The sequence below is a fragment of the Lissotriton vulgaris genome, chromosome 12 (genome assembly GCF_964263255.1).
Source record: "Lissotriton vulgaris chromosome 12, aLisVul1.2, whole genome shotgun sequence".
Lineage (NCBI taxonomy): Eukaryota > Metazoa > Chordata > Amphibia > Caudata > Salamandridae > Lissotriton > Lissotriton vulgaris.
Window position 1 is genome coordinate 442,733,038 of NC_141700.1, and position 19,849 is coordinate 442,752,886.

Below are 19,849 nucleotides of genomic sequence, written 5' to 3' on the forward strand. Positions count from 1 at the left end.
CTCGGGTGCAACAAGTCCTTCTGACTTTTGACATGCTCTATTTCGTGGTGGTCCGTTAATCGAGAAAACATATTCACATATTTATCAGCCCAAATCATTACTTTCGTGGCCAGCGGGATATGCTGGACCACCCTTTCCCTCCTTGAGGGCAACGATCCGTCCCCTGCCATCGGCAGCGGCTGCTTACCCGAATCGGTGGCTGATCCTGCTGCTGTTCCAACGCCAGACGCCGGTCGTTCCAAGGGAACCTGGGGGGAGACAATAGGGAGATTCGCCTCTGCAGCATCTCGCGATTGCCGCAACTGCTTCATTAGTAATCTGGCCTCTTCGGCCGTGTCTCCCGGCGCCGTAGCACCCTCCGTATTTCTTCCCAGCCATGCGGCCAACTGGGCGGCCAACTCCGGAGGCATATCCTCATCATTATTGGGCGTAACTACCACGGGGATCGGTTGTCCCGCGTCCGGGATCGGAACGTGGGCCTCCACTGGACTAACCGGGCTTGCCGGGGGTGACTCGAGAACCGGGGCTTCCCCCCCTGCCACCCCATTCCTGGCCCTTTTACCTCTCCCTGTGGGGACTACTCCCGGCAATGCTGGCCCGATGACCTTCTTCGGTCTGCCCACATTATTCATTGCCGCCATCTGTTTCTTCATGTTCGCCATGTCCTTAACCAGCATGCGAAGCATTTGATCGGTTCCAACCTTCTTTCCGACCTTCTTGCCAGGCATTGTCGTCGGTTATTCGGGACACGGTCCTGGATCCAAAAGATTCGAAATCGCTGAAAGAGAAACACAAAAATTACAAGTTCTCAAAATTGGCTCCTTGTTCCGTCGAGGGCTCACGTGCAACGTGGAGGTGCAGCTTCCAAGCACAGGAACAAGAGGATGCTTCTTTGGATTGTTGCTCCTTTTATTCCTCTTCGGGAGGGCGTTTACCCTCCTCTGGTACGCCTTCAGGGCGTGGCCAACGGTGTAAGTGTCTAGGACAACCCCTCTTGGGCGGGAAAAGGCGCGCCCCAGCTACGCCGCTTCGGGCATACCAGCCGGGACACGCCCCCCGCCCAAAATGGCTTCCCGAGGGGATCAGGGCACCCAACCATACGTTCGGGGGGACCGAATCGGTCGCCCCTTTCAAATATGTTTTAATAAACAGGTACTCTTATAAAACCCAATTTCATTTCTTGAATTCTTTACAATTTTTTTTCATGAAGGTGTTAATATTGCTCAAATCTAGGTAGAAATTTCATCTACGTCTTTCTCATAGATATGTAGTTTTTTTCATTTTGCAATAACAGTATTCATTCTATAATCTTGAAAATACTTGGGTTTTTATAAGGTTTAAGATGATCTTTTCAACAGTAAGATGAATCAGACTTTTATATTTTAATTGTATCAGAATAATACCTAATGAAAATGATTTGTTACATAACAATGAGAAAAACAAGGCGCTGCTGAGAGTTGAACTCAGGATCTCCTGTTTACTTGATAGGCGCTTTAACCAGCTAAGCCACAACACCCACTTGAATCTTAATTTTGAAACAATTTTCTTTATGGTGTTCAAGAGAATATTGCTTTTTCACTTTCATATTCTCTTCTAAGTTCACACACGTCTCTACTCAAACACTTAAGATGAATGAAGACTCTTCACTTATTCAAAAACACCTCTCTAATTTGAAGTTTACCCTATTCATATCATTTTAAAATATACCTTGCTGAAGAATGGATTAGTTGAATTCAATGAATTCAACAATAGAGTGATCATTCACCTCTATCTTGTTCTTTGTCATTTTCTTTTCCCTATTTCAGTCAATGCATTCCTACAAAAATCTTCACAATACCAAGCATTTTATTTAATTTTTAAGATAACTTATTCTAAAGTTCATAGAACCAGATGTTTATTCGTAAATTGTATTCAACACTTGTTTAATGAAAATTATTCAGAAAGCATGGAGAAAACAGTTAGGTGCTGCTGAGATTTGAACTCAGGATTTCCTGTTTACAACACAGGCGCTTTAACCACTAAGCCACAGCACCAACGTTAATAGTAAAAAATTCATAAATAATTTATTGTTGATGATGAAAATGTGTTTCCTGCTATAAATTCTTCTTTATATGTATTGTAATCTTAAACACGAAAAGATACTCAATCACTAGGCAAGGATTAATGTTTTAATAAACAGGTACTCTTATAAAACCCAATTTCATTTCTTGAATTCTTTACTATTTTTTTTCATGAAGGTTTTATTATTGCTCAAATTTAGGTAGAAATTTCATCTACGTCTTTCTCATAGATATGTATTTTTTTTCATTTTTCAATAACAGTATTCATTCTATAATCTTGAAAATACTTGGGTTTTTATAGGGTTTTAGATGGTCTGTTCAACAGTAAGATAAATCAGACTTTTATATTTTAATTGTGTTGGAACAAGACCTAATGAAAATGATTTGTTATATAACCCTGAGAAAAGCAAGGCACTGCTGAGAGTTGAATTCTGGATCTCCTGTTCACTAGACAGGCGCTTTAACCAGCTAAGCCACAGCACCCACTTGATGCTTAGTTTTGAAACACTTTTCTTTATGGTGTTCAAGAGAATATTGCTTTTTCACTTTCATATTCTTTTCAAAGTTCACACACTTCTCTACTCAAACACTTAAGATGAATGAAGACTCTTCACTTATTCAAAAACACCTCTCTAATATGAAGTTTACCCTATTCATATCATTTTAAAATATACCTTGCTGAAGAATGGATTAGTTGAGCTCAACAATAGAGTGATCATTCACCTCTATCTTGTTCTTTGTCATTTTCTTTTCCCTATTTCAATCAATGCATTCCTACGAAAATCTTCACAATACCAAGCATTTTATTTAATTTTTGAGATAACTTATTCTAAAGTTCATAGAACCAGATGTTTATTCTTAAATTGTATTCAACACTTGTTTGATGAAAATTATTCGGAAAGCATGGAGAAAACAGTTAGGTGCTGCTGAGATTTGAACTCAGGATTTCCTGTTTTAGAGACAGGCGCTTTAACCACTAAGCCACAGCACCAACGTTAATAGTAAAAAATGCATAAATAATTTATTGTTGATGATGAAAATGTGTTTCCTGCTATAAATTCTTCTTTATATGTATTGTAATCTTAAACACGAAAAGATACTCAATCACTACGCAAGTATTAATATGTTTTAATAAACAGGTACTCTTATAAAACCCAATTTCCTTTCTTGAATTCTTTAGAATTTTTTTCATGAAGGTATTAATATTGCTCAAATCTAGGTAGAAATTTCATCAAAGTCTTTCTCATAGATATGTATTTTTTTCATTTTGCAATAACAGTATTCATTCTATAATCTTGAAAATATTTGGGTTTTTATAAGGTTTATGATGATCTTTTCAACAGTAAGATGAATCAGACTTTTATATTTTAATTGTATCGGAATAAGACCTAATGAAAATGATTTGTTATATAACAATGAGAAAAGCAAGGCGCTGCTGAGAGTTGAACTCAGGACCTCCTGTTTACTAGACAGGCGCTTTACCCAGCTAAGCCACAGCACCCACTTGATTCTTAATTTTGAAACACTTTTCTTTATGGTGTTCAAGAGAATATTGCTTTTTCACTTTCATATTCTTTTCTAAGTTCACACACTTCTCTACTCAAACACTTAAGATGAATGAAGACTCTTCACTTATTCAAAAACACCTCTCTAATTTGAAGTGTACCCTATTCATATCCTTTTAAAATATACCTTGCTGAAGAATGGATTAGTTGAATTCAACAATAGAGTGATCATTCACCTCCATCTTGTTCTTTGTCATTTTCTTTTCCCTATTTCAGTCAATGCATTCCTACAAAAATCTTCACAATACCAAGCATTTTATTTAATTTTTAAGATAACTTATTCTAAAGTTCATAGAACCAGATGTTTATTCTTAAATTGTATTCAACACTTGTTTGGTGAAAATTATTCGGAAAGCATGGAGAAAACAGTTAGGTGCTGCTGAGATTTGAACTCAAGATTTCCTGTTTACAAGACAGGCGCTTTAACGACTAAGCCACAGCACCAACGATAATAGTAAAAAATGCATAAATAATTTATTGTTGATGATGAAAATGTGTTTCCTGCTATAAATTCTTCTTTATATGTATTGTAATCTTAAACATGAAAAATACTCAATCACTACGCAAGTATTAATATGTTTTAATAAACAGGTACTCTTATAAAACCCAATTTCATTTCTTGAATTCTTTACAATTTTTTTTTCATGAAGGCATTAATATTGCTCAAATCTAGGTAGAAATTTCATCTACGTCTCTCTCATAGATATGTAGTTTTTTTCATTTTGTAATAACAGTACTCATTCTATAATCTTGAAAATACTTGGGTTTTTATAAGGTTTAAGATGATCTTTTCAACAGTAAGATAAATCAGAATTTTATATTTTAATTGTATCAGAATAAGACCTAATGAAAATGATTTGTTATATAACAATGAGAATGGAAAGGGGCGACCCCTCCGTCCCCCCGAACGTATGGTTGGGTGCCCCGATCCCCCCGGGAATCCATTTTGGGCGGGGGCGTGGCTCAGCTGGTATGCCCGAAGCGGCGTAGCTGGGGCGCGCCCTTTCCCGCCCAAGAGGGGTTGTCCTAGACATCTACACCGAAGACCACGCCCAGTAGACGTACCGGAGGAGGGTACACGCCCTCCCGCAGAGGAATAAATAGAGCGGGAATCCGAAGAAGCGTCCTCTTGTTCCTGTGCTCTGAAGGCTGCACCCACTCGTTGCTCGTGAGCCCTGGACGGAACTTGTAATCTTGTTGTTTATCTTTCAGTTACTTGGAGTTCGGAGAGGCCAGGACCTCGTCGTCGACTAAGAGCGGAATACTCGAAACCATGGCTGGCAAGAAAGCAGGAAAGGGCTCCGAGCAGGATAAGGTGTTGCGCCTATTCTCGAACCGGATGGCTTGCATAAACCGAAAATTCGGACAAGTCCAATTGATCGGTAGAGGTTTGGCGGAGGTCCTGAAACAGCTGGCTGCGCTGAGCAACCCGGGACATCCTAAGAAGGTAATAGGCCCGGCCTTGCCGGGAGTCGTCCCCGGGGGTAGAGGGAAACGGGTCAAGAAGAGGGCGGTTTCGGGGGAGGTCCCGGTTACAGAGGTACCCCCAGTCGCCCCCCTCAGGCCGGCAGACAACCCGGCACCAAACCCAGATATAGGTCAGCCGATCCCGGTTGTGATTACTCCTGCTAATGAGGAGGATAAGCCTCCCGAATTGGCCACCCAGTTGGCAGCATGGCTAAATAAGAAGGCAGGGGGTGCATTGGCACCTGGAGACACGGCCGAAGAGGCCAAGCGACTAATCGAGCGATTGCGGCAATCGAGAGATGCTGCAAAGGCGAATCTTCCTCTTTTTTCCCCACAGGTGGCACCGGTGGGACCTGCAGTTGGTCACGAGAAAATGGCGGGAACAACGGCCGAACCGGGTAAGCTCGCTTTGCCAATGGCAGGGGAGGGTTCATTACCCTCAAGGCGGGAGAAGGTGGCACAACTCATCCCTATGGCCACGAAAGAGTTAATATGGGGAGACAAATATGTCAACATGTTTTCATTGTTAACTGACCATCGCGAGATGGAATATGCTAAAACCCAGAAAGATTTGTGGCACCCGAGCGTCTGGCGCGCCAAGATGGCGGAATTCAGGGTGGATGAGACAGTAACGAACTGGGTTAAGGCCTTTTCTATATTTACTGCAGTTATGGGGGAACGTAAACCCGAGGTGTTGACTGAATTGTCTTGCTATCAAAATCGTATTATGGATTTTTATGCAATGTGTGAGGGGGAGGAATGGAAAGGTTATGACATGAAATTCCGGAAAGTGAAAGAATATGATGCTTCTCTAACATGGGATTGCCTCGACTCGGTGTCATGGCACAAGCAGCTCCTGCCAGGGGCGGCGGGTACATCCTCGCCGGGCGGGAGTGGGTCAGGGGTCATCCGCCAATAGCCCGCGGTGCCCTTTCGAGCGGGCGCCGGTGGGGATTACCAGCCAAAAACCGGTGGGAATGGCGGCAAGCGGGGGGTCTGTTGGGGCTTCCATCGAGGCAACTGTAACAGACCGCAGGGAACATGTAGGTTCAAGCATGTGTGTACGGGCTGTGGAAATTCCTCACACCCGGAGAGTTCATGTAGATCGAAAAATAGCGTGACGGGAGGAAAAGGAGGGTCCAAGCAGGAGTGAGGTAGAACGTTGTCACCGATTGCCTACACCCGTTGATCTCATGACTATGACTCCTTGGTTGAACAAATACCCTGATCATGTATCCGCTGGGGTGTTGAGGAAGGGATTCTTACACGGCTTCCACATCCCGGCGGGGGATTTTCGGGGGGGACTCCTTTTGTAAAAACCAGTTATCGGTACAGCACAACCCGAGCGTGGCAGAGAGAAAAATTGCAAAAGAAGTCAGCTTAGGACGAGTGGCAGGGCCTTTTCATCGCCCGCCGGTGGCGGAGTTCATCTGTTCCCCGTTAGGGGTTGTCCCGAAGAAAGACCCAGGGGAGTTTAGACTTATTCATAACCTGTCTGCTCCAAGGGGTTCCTCGGTGAACGAGGCCATTGACCCAGAAGTTTGTTCAGTGCGGTATGCATCGTTCGATGATGCCGTGGTCATGTTAAATCGCCTGGGCCCCGGGGCGCTGATGGCGAAATCAGATATCGAATCGGCGTTCCGGTTGCTCCCGGTACACCCACAGGATCAGCGCTTGCTAGGTTTTGCATTTCAAGGGAGTTATTTCATGGACAAATGCATGCCTATGGGTTGCTCCATTTCTTGTGCCTATTTTGAAATGTTCAGCTGTTTTTTGGAGTGGGCATTTACCGAGGCCACAAGGCATAGGCATGTTATGCACTATCTTGATGACTTCCTGTTCTTAGGAGCAGCCGGCGATACGAAATGTGCGCAGGCGCTGCATGACTTCTGCATCCTCATGAGGGAGTTTGGAGTCCCATTGGCACCAGGTAAGACGGTTGGACCATCTACTTCACTGGAGTTTCTGGGAATTGAGCTCGATTCGGTGGAGGGATGTTTCCGTTACCGATGGACAAAGTGGCCAAGTTTAGGGCTGCCTTAACGCAATGCCTGGGCAGGGAGAAGGTGCCCCTACACCAGTTACAACAAACGGTGGGTCAGCTTAACTTTGCTTTGAGGGTGATACCAATGGCCCGCCCCTTCTCACGCTCTATTGCACAAGCTATGGTTGGCCTCAAAGAGGGGCACCACCGTACGAGACTGTCGGAAGAGGTTCGCCAGGATATGCGCATTTGGTTGGCATTTCTGGCGGACTTCAACGGTCGAGTCGTGTGGAACAAGCCGCCAGTGTCTTCAGAAGAACTAGGTTTGTGGACTGACTCAGCTGGGAGCGTGGGATTCGGCGCCATCTTAGGTAATCGATGGTCGGCGCAAACATGGCCGACGTGGTGGCATTGCAGCGGTCTCACAGGTAACATTGGGTTCTTGGAGTTGTTCCCCATTTGGGTTGCTCTGATGGCATGGCCTGACGACTTCAGGGACCGCTCAGTGGTGTTTTGGTCTGATAATATGACTGTTGTCGAATGCATTAACCAACAGGCAGCACGCTGCAAATGGATCTTGAGATTGTTAAAAGAAGTTGTGCTGCGTTGCATGAAATTGAATGTACAGTTCAGGGCGAAACATGTGGCAGGCATACTGAATCATGCAGCTGATGCACTCTCTCGTTCACATATGCAGGCGTTCAGGGGTTATCTACCTACAGCAGACCTAGTGGCGGCACCATTCCCCAAAGCACTATGGCTAATCGGTGCCCCGGATTACAAGACCTCGTGGCAGCGAGCTTAGCCCCCAGGACAAGGAAGACATACGAAGGAGCGTTTCGTTCCTATTGCACATTTTTGGGTCCCACAGGGAGTCAGAGCTGGGGGCAGGAGGAATCCTTCTTGGGGTTCCTGGTAGCGCTGCACGAGAAGGCCGATCAGCGGCAACGGCCAGCAGGCATAGGGTGGCCATTTCATTCATGGCGCAAGTGCATGGCATAAAAGACCCAACGGATTCCTTTTTAGTTAAAAAGGCCCTTCGCGACTGGCAGCGCCTCGAGGGTCGCAAGCAGGATGCGAGGCGCCCGATTGGCTAACACAGGTTGTCTCTACTCGTAGCGAAACTAGACGAGATGTGCTCCTCCCATTTCGAAGCAGTTCTGTTCCGGGCAGCTTTCGCATTAGCATTCCATGGGGCTATGCGGGTGAGTGAACTGGTCGCAAGGAATAAGACAGACGTTGAGGGAGGCTTGTGCAGGGATCACGTCCAAATTAGGGGTGATTCGATGGTGGTCTCGATAGCCAGGTCCAAGACCGACCAGGGGGCTATGGGAAATAGCGTTGTCGTGCAGTGCATGCGAGGGTCCCCCACGTGCCCAATAAAGTGTATAGAGGAATACTTGGCACTAAGGGTGGTTACATGGGGGGGGGAGTTTGCTAAGGCACAAGGATGGCACCCCACTGACGAGGTTTCTGTTCCAGAGGGTGCTAGCACTGACAATCGCTGCTGCGGGCATGGATCCGTGCAATTTTGGGACCCACTCCTTTAGGATAGGGGCTGCTACTGAGGCTACAGCCGGGGGTCAGAGTGCGGAGGAAGTGAAAAAGTTGGGACGATGGTCCTCGAATTGCTTCAAAAGGTATGTGCGATTGCACATGTTGTAAAGATCAGTTGACATGCACTCACGCTTCTTGTCTTTTGTTTGCATTACAGTTTCACGAGCCTGTCACGCGGGGCGGAATTTGCAGTCGACCCAGCACCAGGAGACCAGCGGTCAATGATCACTGACTGGAGAGAGAGTGGTATGGGTCGTGGGCCACTCATATGTGAGGCGCGCCGGGGACGTATTCAAAGCAGGTGACGCGACTCACGCAGCTGGGGAATACGGGTACAGAGTGGCCTTCCATGGGAAGGACGGGCTCTGTTTTGACCAATTCGAATCATTTTTGAGGGTCTCTTAGGGCGGCAAAGGTCACCGCCATCTGTAGTCATAGTACACCTGGGGGGCAATGACTTGGTGACACTGGGTAGACGAGTGTTGTTTGAACAAATTTTGTCTGCTGTTAGCTGGTTGGCTAAAAGAATCCCGGGGTGCACGATTGCCTGGTCCCACATGATTCCCAGGAAGGTATGGCGGGGGGGCCTTTCGGTGTCAGCACTGAACCATTCGGTGAAAAGGGTTAACAATAAAATTGGTAAATTGCTTCGCGCTTCGCAGCTGCATAAAATCCCTCACGGGTGTATTCGGGGTGATCTCATGTATCTGAATGATGGGGTTCACCTGTCCAGGGAGGGGAATGATTTACTCATAGGAGACTTCATGGCATGGCTAAGGGGTTTGAGGAAACATGACCTTTAGGAGGAGTAGGGGGGGCCGGATAGTCGGTCAACTATCTGGCCTGTGGCGGTAAGGTCATGATCGGTGGGCAGTAATTTCAAGGTCCCTAGAGGGGGGCGCCACCCAGAATGGATGGGAGCGCCCGGGGGGAGGCGGCCATTGGCCCCTCCCACGGGGAGGCGGCACCCACTAAGGATGGGTCGCCTAGGGGGAGACGGCCATAGGCCCCTCCCAGGGGGGGAGGCGGCTAGATGCCCCTCCTACTAATTTCCCGGGGGCCGGATATCCGCGACGGCGGATAGAGAGTGTGGGGATGGGGGGGAGTCCATGCTGTCCTTCCTACAGATACCTCACACGGGAACTCGGACGACCTTTAAGATGGCGTCGAGTGGAAAGGGGGCCCCCACCACGACAAGGGAAGTTACAGTTGGCAACGAGGGTAGAGTCCTCTGCGCATGCGCCACTCACACCGTGAGGGCGAGAGTTTTGGTAGTAGGGATCTGACACCGGTTAAGACCTTGCCGTTGGCCCGTAATGCTAGGATGTACAATTTTAATTTAGAATGTATGCATTTGCAGGATGTTAGACTCGGCTAGGAAACCTTTGTATTAGAGATCTGTTAAGGTTAGCCAAAGAACATGTCTTCATCGAAATGTATAAATGTAAAATTGTACATAATTATGAAAAATGAAACTTTTATTTATGTTTTAAATTTTGTTTCATATTTTAATAAATACGGCCGGGAGGGTGACTCCCTCCCGCCTTCCAAAAGTTCAAACCTGTGTCCGACTTCTCCCATCCTTGGGGATTGTGTTGGGAGGGGGTGACGGGCATCCCGGCCATATGGAAAGGGGCGACCACTCGGTTCCCCCGAACGTATGGTTGGGTGCCCCGATCCCCCGGGAAGCCATTTTGGGCGGGGGGCGTGGCTCAGCTGGTATGCCCGAAGCGGCGTAGCTGGGGCGTGCCCTTTCCCGCCCAAGAGGGGTTGTGCTAGACACCTACACCGAAGACCACGCCCAGGAGGCGTACCGGAGGAGGGTACACGCCCTCCCGCAGAGGAATAAATAGAGCAAGAATCCGAAGAAGCGTCCTCTTGTTCCTGTGCTCTGAAGGCTGCATCCACTCGTTGCTCGTGAGCCCTCGACGGAACAAGCAGCAATTTTGACCCACCCACCAGCCCCTTATGGCAATGTTTGTTTTAAAATAAAGTTTTACTGAGATAGGCCTTTTTTCCTTTGTAGAAAAGTAAAGGAATGTTTAAGATAAGGATGTGACTTCTGCCTGTAGGATAATGTTTTTCTTGGTAGGAGCGAGCAGTCGATGACACATCGAGACGATGTCAGAATTTTCTTCCTTAGTAGGTAAACAACTGTCGTATTAATTTTGGTCGGGCGGTAAGGTCATGATCGGTGGGCAGTAATTTCAAGGTCCCTAGAGTGGGGCGCCACCCAGAATGGATGGGAGCGCCTGGGGGGAGGCGGCCATTGGCCCCTCCCACGGGAACACGGCACCCACTAAGGATGGGTCGCCTAGGGGGAGACGGCCATAGGCCCCTCCCAGGGGGGGGAGGAGGCTAGATGCCCCTCCTACTAATTTCCTGGGGGCCGGATAACCGCGATGGCGGATAGAGAGTGTGGGGATGGGGGAGAGTCCACGCTGTCCTTCCTACAGATACCTCACACGGGAACTCGGACGTCCTTTAAGATGGCGTCGAGTGGAAAGGGGGCCCCCACCACGACAAGAGAAGTTACAGTTGGCAACGAGGGTAGAGTCCTCTGCGCATGCGCCACTCACACCGTGAGGGCGAGAGTTTTGGTAGTAGGGATCTGACACCGGTTAAGACCTTGTCGTTGGCCCGTAATGCTAGGATGTACAATTTTAATTTAGAATGTATGCATTTGCAGGATGTTAGACTCGGCTAGGAAACCTTTGTATTAGAGATCTGTTAAGGTTAGCTAAAGAACATGTCTTCATCGAAATGTATAAATGTAAAATTGTACATAATTATGAAAAATGAAAATTTTATTTATGTTTTAAATTTTGTTTCATATTTTAATAAATACGGCCGGGAGGGTGACTCCCTCCCGCCTTCCAAAAGTTCAAACCTGTGTCCGACTTCTCCCATCCTTGGGGATTGTGTTGGGAGGGGGTGACGGGCATCCCGGCCATAAAGCAAGGCGCTGCTGAGAGTGGAACTCAGGATCTCCTGTTTACTAGATAGGCGCTTTAACCAGCTAAGCCACAGCACCCACTTGATTCTTAATTTTGAAACACTTTTCTTTATGGTGTTCAAGAGAATATTGCTTTTTCACTTTCATATTCTTTTCTAAGTTCACACACTTCTCTACTCAAACACTTAAGATGAATGAAGACTCTTTACTTATTCAAAAACACGTCTCTAATTTGAAGTTTACCCTATTCATATCATTTTAAAATATACCTTGCTGAAGAATGGATTAGTTGAATTCAACAATAGAGTGATCATTCACCTCTATCTTGTTCTTTGTCATTTTCTTTTCCCTATTTCAGTCAATGCATTCCTACAAAAATCTTCACAATACCAAGCATTTTATTTAATTTTTAAGATAACTTATTCTAAAGTTCATAGAACCAGATGTTTATTCGTAAATTGTATTCAACACTTGTTTTATGAAAAGTATTCGGAAAGCATGGAGAAAACAGTTAGGTGCTGCTGAGATTTGAACTCAGCATTTCCTGTTTACGAGACAGGCGCTTTAACCACTAAGCCACAGCACCAACGTTAATAGTTATAAATGCATAAATAATTTATTGTTGATGATGAAAATGTGTTCCTGCTATAATTTCTTCTTTATATGTATTGTAATCTAAAACACGAAAAGATACTCAATCACTGAGCAATTAATAATATGTTTTAATAAACAGATACTCTTATAAAACCCAGTTTCATTTCTTCAATACTTTACAATTTTTTTTTCATGAAGGTATTAATATTGCTCAAATCTAGGTACAAATTTCATCTACGTCTTTCTCATAGATATGTCTTTTTTTCATTTTGCAATAACTGTATTCATTCAATATTCTTGAAAATATCTGGGTTTTTATAAGGTTTAAAATGATCTGTTCAACAGTAAGATGAATCAGACTTTTATATTTTAATTGTATTGGAATAAGACCTAAAAAAAATTATTTGGTATATAACAATGAGAAAAGCAAGGCGCTGCTGAGAGTTGAACTCAGGATCTCCTTTTTACTAGACAGGCGCTTTAAACAGCTAAGCCACAGCACCCACTTGATTCTTAATTTTGAAACACTTTTCTTTATGGTGTTCAAGAGAATATTGCTTTTTCACTTTCATATTCTTTTCTAAGTTTACACACTTCTCTACTCAAACACATAAGATGAATGAAGACTCTTCACCTATTCAAAAACACCTCTCTAACTTGAAGTTTACCCTATTCATATCATTTTAAAATATACCTTGCTGAAGAATGGATTAGTTGAATTCAACAATAGAGTGATCATTCACCTCTATCTTGTTATTTGTCATTTTCTTTTCCCTATGTCAGTCAATGCATTCCTACAAAAATCTTCACAATACCAAGCATTTTATTTAATTTTTAAGATAACTTATTCTAAAGTTCATAGAACCAGATGTTTATTCTTAAATTGTATTCAACACTTGTTTGATGAAAATTATTCGGAAAGCATGGAGAAAACAGTTAGGTGCTGCTGGGATTTGAACTCAGGATTTCCTGTTTACGAGACAGGCGCATTAACCACTAAGCCACAGCACCAACGTTAATAGTACAAAATGCATAAATAATTTATTGTTGATGATGAAAATGTGTTTCTGCTATAAATTCTTCTTTATATGTATTGTAATCTTAAACACGAAAAGATACTCAATCACTACGCAAGGATTAATATGTTTTAATAAACAGCTACTCTTATAAAACCCAAATTCATTTCTTGAATTCTTTACAACTTTTTTTTCATGAAGGTAACAATATTGCTCCAATCTAGGTAGACATTTCATCTACGTCTTTCTCATAGATAAGTATTTTTTTCATTTTGCAATAACAGTATGCATTCTATAATCTTGAAAATACTTGGGTTTTTATAAGGTTAAAGATGATCTGTTCAACAGTAAGATGAATCAGACTTTTATATTTTAATTGTATCGGAATAAGACCTAATGAAAATGATTTGTTATATAACAATGAGAAAAGCAAGGCACTGCTGAGAGTTGAACTCAGGATCTCCTGTTTACTAGACAGGCACTTTAACCTGCTAAGCCACAGCACCCACTTGATTCTTAAGTTTGAAACACTTTTCTTTATGGTGTTCAAGAGAATATTGCTTTTTCACTTTCATATTCTTTTCTAAGTTCACACACTTCTCTACTCAAACATTTAAGATGAATGAAGACTCTTCACTTATTCAAAAACACCTCTCTAATTTGAAGTTTACCCTATTCATATCATTTTAAAATATACCTTGATGACGAATGGATTAGTTGAATTCAACAATAGAGTGATCACTCACCTCTATCTTGTGCTTTGTCATTTTCTTTTCCCTATTTCAGTCAATGCCTTCCTACAATAATCTACACAATACCAGGCATTTTATTTAATTTTTAAGATAACTTATTCTAAAGTTTATAGAACCAGATGTTTATTCTTAAATTGTATTCAACATTTGTTTGATGAAAATTATTTGGAAAGCATGTAGAAAACAGTTAGGTGCTGCTGAGATTTGAACTCAGGATTTCCTGTTTACGAGACAGGCGCTTTAACCACTAAGCCACGGCACCAACGTTATTAGTAAGAAATGCATAAATAATTTATTGTTGATGATGAAAATGTGTTTCCTGCTATAAATTCTTCTTTATATGTACTGTAATCTTAAACACGAAAAGATACTCAATCACTACGCAAGTATTAATATGTTTTAATAAACAGGTACTCTTATAAAACCCAATTTCATTTCTTGAATTCTTTAAAAAAAAATCATGAAGGTATTATTATTGCTCAAATCTAGGTAGAAATTTCATCTACGTCTTTCTCATAGATATGTATTTTTTTTCATTTTGCAATAACAGTATTCATTCTATAATCTTGAAAACACTTGGGTTTTTATAAGGTTTAAAATGATCTTTTCAACAGTAAGATGAATCAGACTTTTATATTTTAATTGTATCGGAATAAGACCTAATGAAAAGGATTAGTTGTATAACAATGAGCAAAGCAAGGCGCTGCTGAGAGTTGAACTCGGGATCTCCTGTTTACTAGACAGGCACTTTAACCTGCTAAGCCACAGCACCCACTTGATTCTTAAGTTTGAAACACGTTTCTTTATGGTGTTCAAGAGAATATTGCTTTTTCACTTTCATATTCTTTTCTAAGTTCACACACTTCTCTACTCAAACATTTAAGATGAATGAAGACTCTTCACTTATTCAAAAACACCTCTCTAATTTGAAGTTTACCCTATTCATATCATTTTAAAATATACCTTGCTGAAGAATGGATTAGTTGAATGTTGAATAGAGTGATCATTCACCTCTATCTTGTTCTTTTTCATTTTCTTTTCACTATTTCAATCAATGCATTCCTACAAAAATCTTCACAATACCAAGTATTTTATTTAATTTTTAAGATAACTTATTCTAAAGTTCATAGAACCAGATGTTTATACTTGAATTGTATTCAACACTTGTTTGATGAAAAATATTCGGAAAGCATGGAGAAAACAGTTAAATGCTGCTGAGATTTGAACTCCGGATTTCCTGTTTATGAGACAGGAGCTTTAACCACTAAGCCACAGCACCAACGGTAATAGTAAAAAATGCATAAATAATTTATTGTTGATGATGAAAATGTGTTTTCTGCTATAAATTCTTCTTTATATGTATTGTAATCTTAAACACGAAAAGATACTCAATCACTACGCAAGGATTATTATGTTTTAATAAACAGGTACTCTTATAAAACCCAAATTCATTTCTTGAATTCTTTACAACTTTTTTTCATGAAGGTAATAATATTGCTCCAATCTAGGTAGACATTTCATCTACGTCTTTCTCATACATAGGTATTTTTTCCATTTTGCAATAACAGTATTCATTCTATAATCTTGAAAATACTTGGGTTTTTATAAGGTTAAAGATGATCTGTTCAACAGTAAGATGAATCAGACTTTTATATTTTAATTGTATCGGATAAAGACCTAATGAAAATGATTTGTTATATAACAATGAGAAAAGCAAGGCACTGCTGAGAGTTGAACTCAGGATCTCCTGTTTACTAGACAGGCGCTTTAACCAGCTAAGCCAAAGCACCCACTTGATTCTTAAGTTTGAAACACGTTTCTTTATGGTGTTCAAGAGAATATTGCTTTTTCACTTTCATATTCTTTTCTAAGTTCACACACTTCTCTACTCAAACATTTAAGATGAATGAAGACTCTTCACTTATTCAAAAACACCTCTCAAATTTGAAGTTTACCCTATTCATATCATTTTAAAATATACCTTGCTGAAGAATGGATTAGTTGAATTCAACAATAGAGAGATCACTCACCTCTATCTTGTTCTTTGTCATTTTCTTTTCCCTTATTTCAGTCAATGCCTTCCTACAAAAATCTTCACAATACTAAGCATTTTATTTAATTTTTAAGATAACTTATTCTAAAGTTCATAGAACCAGATGTTTATTCTTAAATTGTATTCAACACTTGTCTGATGAAAATTATTCGGAAAGCATGGAGAAAACAGTTAGGTGCTGCTGGGATTTGAACTCAGGATTTCCTGTTGACGAGACAGGCGCATTAACCACTAAGCCACAGCACCAACGTTAATATAAAAAATACATAAATAATTTATTGTTGATGATGAAAATGTGTTTCTGCTATAAATTCTTCTTTATATGTATTGTAATCTTAAACAAGAAAAGATACTCAATCACTACGCAAGGATTAATATGTTTTAATAAACAGGTACTCTTATAAAACACAATTTCATTTCTTGAATTCTTTACAATTTTTTTTCATGAGGGTATTAATATTGCTCAAATCTAGGTAGAAATGTCATCTATGTCTTTCTCATAGATATGTATTTTTTTCATTTTTCAATACAGTATTCATTCTATAATCTTGAAAATACTTGGGATTTTATAAGGTTTAAGATGATCTGTTCAACAGTAAGATGAATCAGACTTTTATATTTTAATTGTATCGGAATAAGACCTAATGAAAATGATTTGTTATATAACAATGAGAAAAGCAAGGCGCTGCTGACAGTTGAACTCAGGATCTCCTTTTTACTAAACAGGCGCTTTAACCAGCTAAGCCACAGCACCGACTTGATTCTTAATTTTGAAACACTTTTCTTTATGGTGTTCAAGAGAATATTGCTTTTTCACTTTCATATTCTTTTTTAAGTTCACACACTTCTCTACTCATAAACTTAAGATGAATGAAGACTCTTCACTTATTCAAAAACACCTCTCTAATTTGAAGTTTACCCTATTCATATCATTTTAAAATATACCTTGCTGAAGAATGGATTAGTTGAATGTTGAATAGAGTGATCATTCACCTCTATCTTCTTCTTTGTCATTTTCTTTTCACTATTTCAATCAATGCATTCCTACAAAAATCTTCACAATACCAAGTATTTTATTTAATTTTTAAGATAACTTATTCTAAAGTTCATAGAACCAGATGTTTACACTTGAATTGTATTCGACACTTGTTTGATGAAAAATATTCGGAAAGCATGGAGAAAACAGTTAAATGCTGCTGAGATTTGAACTCAGGATTTCCTGTTTACGAGACAGGAGCTTTAACCACTAAGCCACAGCACCAACGGTAATAGTAAAAAATGCATAAATAATTTATTGTTGATGATGAAAATGTGTTTCTGCTATAAATTCTTCTTTATATGTATTGTAATCTTAAACACGAAAATATACTCAATCACTACGCAAGGATTAATATGTTTTAATAAACAGGTACTCTTATAAAACACAATTTCATTTCTTGAATTCTTTACAATTTTTTTTTCATGAGGGTATTAATATTGCTCAAATCTAGGTAGAAATTTCATCTACGTCTTTCTCATAGATATGTATTTTTTTCATTTTGCAATAACAGTATTCATTCTATAATCTTGAAAATACTTGGGATTTTATAAAGTTTAAGATGATCTGTTCAACAGTAAGATGAATTAGACTTTTATATTTTAATTGTATCGGAATAAGACCTAATGAAAATGATTTGTTATATAACAATGAGAAAAGCAAGGCGCTGCTGACAGTTGAACTCAGGATCTCCTTTTAACTAAACAGGCGCTTTAACCAGCTAAGCCACAGCACCCACTTGATTCTTAATTTTGAAACACTTTTCTTTATGGTGTTCAAGAGAATATTGCGTTTTCACTTTCATATTCTTTTCTAAGTTCACACACTTCTCTACTCATAAACTTAAGATGAATGAAGACTCTTCACTTATTCAAAAACACCTCTCTAATTTGAAGTTTACCCTATTCATATCATTTTAAAATATACCTTGCTGAAGAATGGATTAGTTGAATGTTGAATAGAGTGATCATTCACCTCTATCTTGTTCTTTGTCATTTTCTTTTCACTATTTCAATCAATGCATTCCTACAAAAATCTTCACAATACCAAGTATTTTATTTAATTTTTAAGATAACTTATTCTAAAGTTCATAGAACCAGATGTTTATACTTGAATTGTATTCAACACTTGTTTGATGAAAAATATTCGGAAAGCATGGAGAAAACAGTTAAATGCTGCGGAGATTTGAACTCAGGATTTCCTGTTTACGAGACAGGAGCTTTAACCACTAAGCCACAGCACCAACGGTAATAGTAAAAAATGCATAAATAATTTATTGTTGATGATGAAAATGTGTTTTCTGCTATGAATTCTTCTTTATATGTATTGTAATCTTAAACACGAAAAGATACTCAATCACTACGCAAGGATTAATATGTTTTAATAAACAGGTACTCTTATAAAACCCAAATTCATTTCTTGAATTCTTTACAACTTTTTTTCATGAAGGTAATAATATTGCTCCAATCTAGGTAGACATTTCATCTACGTCTTTCTCATAGATAAGTATTTTTTTCATTTTGCAATAACAGTATTCATTCTATAATCTTGAAAATACTTGGGTTTTTATAAGGTTAAAGATGATCTGTTCAACATTAAGATGAATCAGACTTTTATATTTTAATTGTATCGGAAAAAGACCTAATGAAAATGATTTGTTATATAACAATGAGAAAAGCAAGGCACTGCTGAGAGTTGAACTCAGGATCTCCTGTTTACTAGACAGGCGCTTTAACCAGCTAAGCCACAGCACCCATTTGATTCTTAAGTTTGAAACACTTTTTTTTATGGTGTTCAAGAGAATATTGCTTTTTCACTTTCATATTCTTTTCTAAGTTCACACACTTCTCTACTCAAACATTTAAGATGAATGAAGACTCTTCACTTATTCAAAAACACCTCTCTAATTTGAAGTTTACCCTATTCATATCATTTTAAAATATACCTTGCTGAAGAATGGATTAGTTGAATTCAACAATAGAGAGATCACTCACCTCTATCTTGTTCTTTGTCATTTTCTTTTCCCTATTTCAGTCAATGCCTTCCTACAAAAATCTTCACAATACCAAGCATTTTATTTAATTTTTAAGATAACTTATTCTAAAGTTCATAGAACCAGATGTTTATTCTTAAATTGTATTCAACATTTGTAAGATGAAAATTATGCAGAAAGCATGGAGAATACAGTTAGGTGCTGCTGAGATTTGAACTCAGGATTTCCTGTTTACGAGACAGGCTCTTTAACCACTAAGCCACAGCACCAACGTTAATAGTAAGAAATGCATAAATAATTTATTGTTGATGATGAAAATGTGTTTCCTGCTATAAATTCTTCTTTATATGTATTGTAATCTTAAACACGAAAAGATACTCAATCACTACGCAAGTATTAATATGTTTTAATAAACAGGTACTCTTATAAAACCTAATTTCATTTCTTGAATTCTTTACAATTTTTTTCATGAAGGTATTAATATTGCTCAAATCTAGGTAGAAATTTCATCTACGTATTTCTCATAGATATGTAGTTTTTTTCATTTTGCAATAACAGTATTCATTCTATAATCTTGAAAATACTTGGGTTTTTTTAAGGTTTAAGATGATCTGTTCAACAGTAAGATGAATCAGACTTTTATATTTTAATTGTATTGGAATAAGACCTAATGAAAATGATTTGTTATATAACAATAAGAAAAGCAAGGCGCTGCTGAGAGTTGAACTCAGGATCGCCTGTTTACTAGACAGGCGCTTTAACCAGCTAAGCCACAGCACCCACTTGATTCTTAATTTTGAAACACTTTTTTTCATG

General features: G+C 40.0%; 8 non-coding genes across 8 annotated transcripts; all 8 read right to left on the bottom strand.

The window, feature by feature from the left end:
* Positions 1-1,960: 1,960 nt before the first annotated feature.
* On the bottom strand, positions 1,961-2,033 carry TRNAT-UGU (transfer RNA threonine (anticodon UGU)). The gene has a single exon. It is a non-coding gene; the product is annotated as a tRNA-Thr (tRNA).
* Positions 2,034-3,487: 1,454 nt separating this feature from the next.
* On the bottom strand, positions 3,488-3,561 carry TRNAT-AGU (transfer RNA threonine (anticodon AGU)). Its single transcript has one exon. It is a non-coding gene; the product is annotated as a tRNA-Thr (tRNA).
* Positions 3,562-3,996: 435 nt separating this feature from the next.
* On the bottom strand, positions 3,997-4,069 carry TRNAT-UGU (transfer RNA threonine (anticodon UGU)). Its single transcript has one exon. It is a non-coding gene; the product is annotated as a tRNA-Thr (tRNA).
* Positions 4,070-12,102: 8,033 nt separating this feature from the next.
* On the bottom strand, positions 12,103-12,175 carry TRNAT-CGU (transfer RNA threonine (anticodon CGU)). The gene has a single exon. It is a non-coding gene; the product is annotated as a tRNA-Thr (tRNA).
* A 1,965-nt stretch (positions 12,176-14,140) lies between these two features.
* TRNAT-CGU (transfer RNA threonine (anticodon CGU)) lies at positions 14,141-14,213 on the bottom strand. The gene has a single exon. It is a non-coding gene; the product is annotated as a tRNA-Thr (tRNA).
* Positions 14,214-17,192: 2,979 nt separating this feature from the next.
* TRNAT-CGU (transfer RNA threonine (anticodon CGU)) lies at positions 17,193-17,265 on the bottom strand. The gene has a single exon. It is a non-coding gene; the product is annotated as a tRNA-Thr (tRNA).
* Positions 17,266-18,720: 1,455 nt separating this feature from the next.
* Positions 18,721-18,794, bottom strand: TRNAT-AGU (transfer RNA threonine (anticodon AGU)). Its single transcript has one exon. It is a non-coding gene; the product is annotated as a tRNA-Thr (tRNA).
* Positions 18,795-19,739: 945 nt separating this feature from the next.
* TRNAT-AGU (transfer RNA threonine (anticodon AGU)) lies at positions 19,740-19,813 on the bottom strand. Its single transcript has one exon. It is a non-coding gene; the product is annotated as a tRNA-Thr (tRNA).
* Positions 19,814-19,849: the final 36 nt, after the last annotated feature.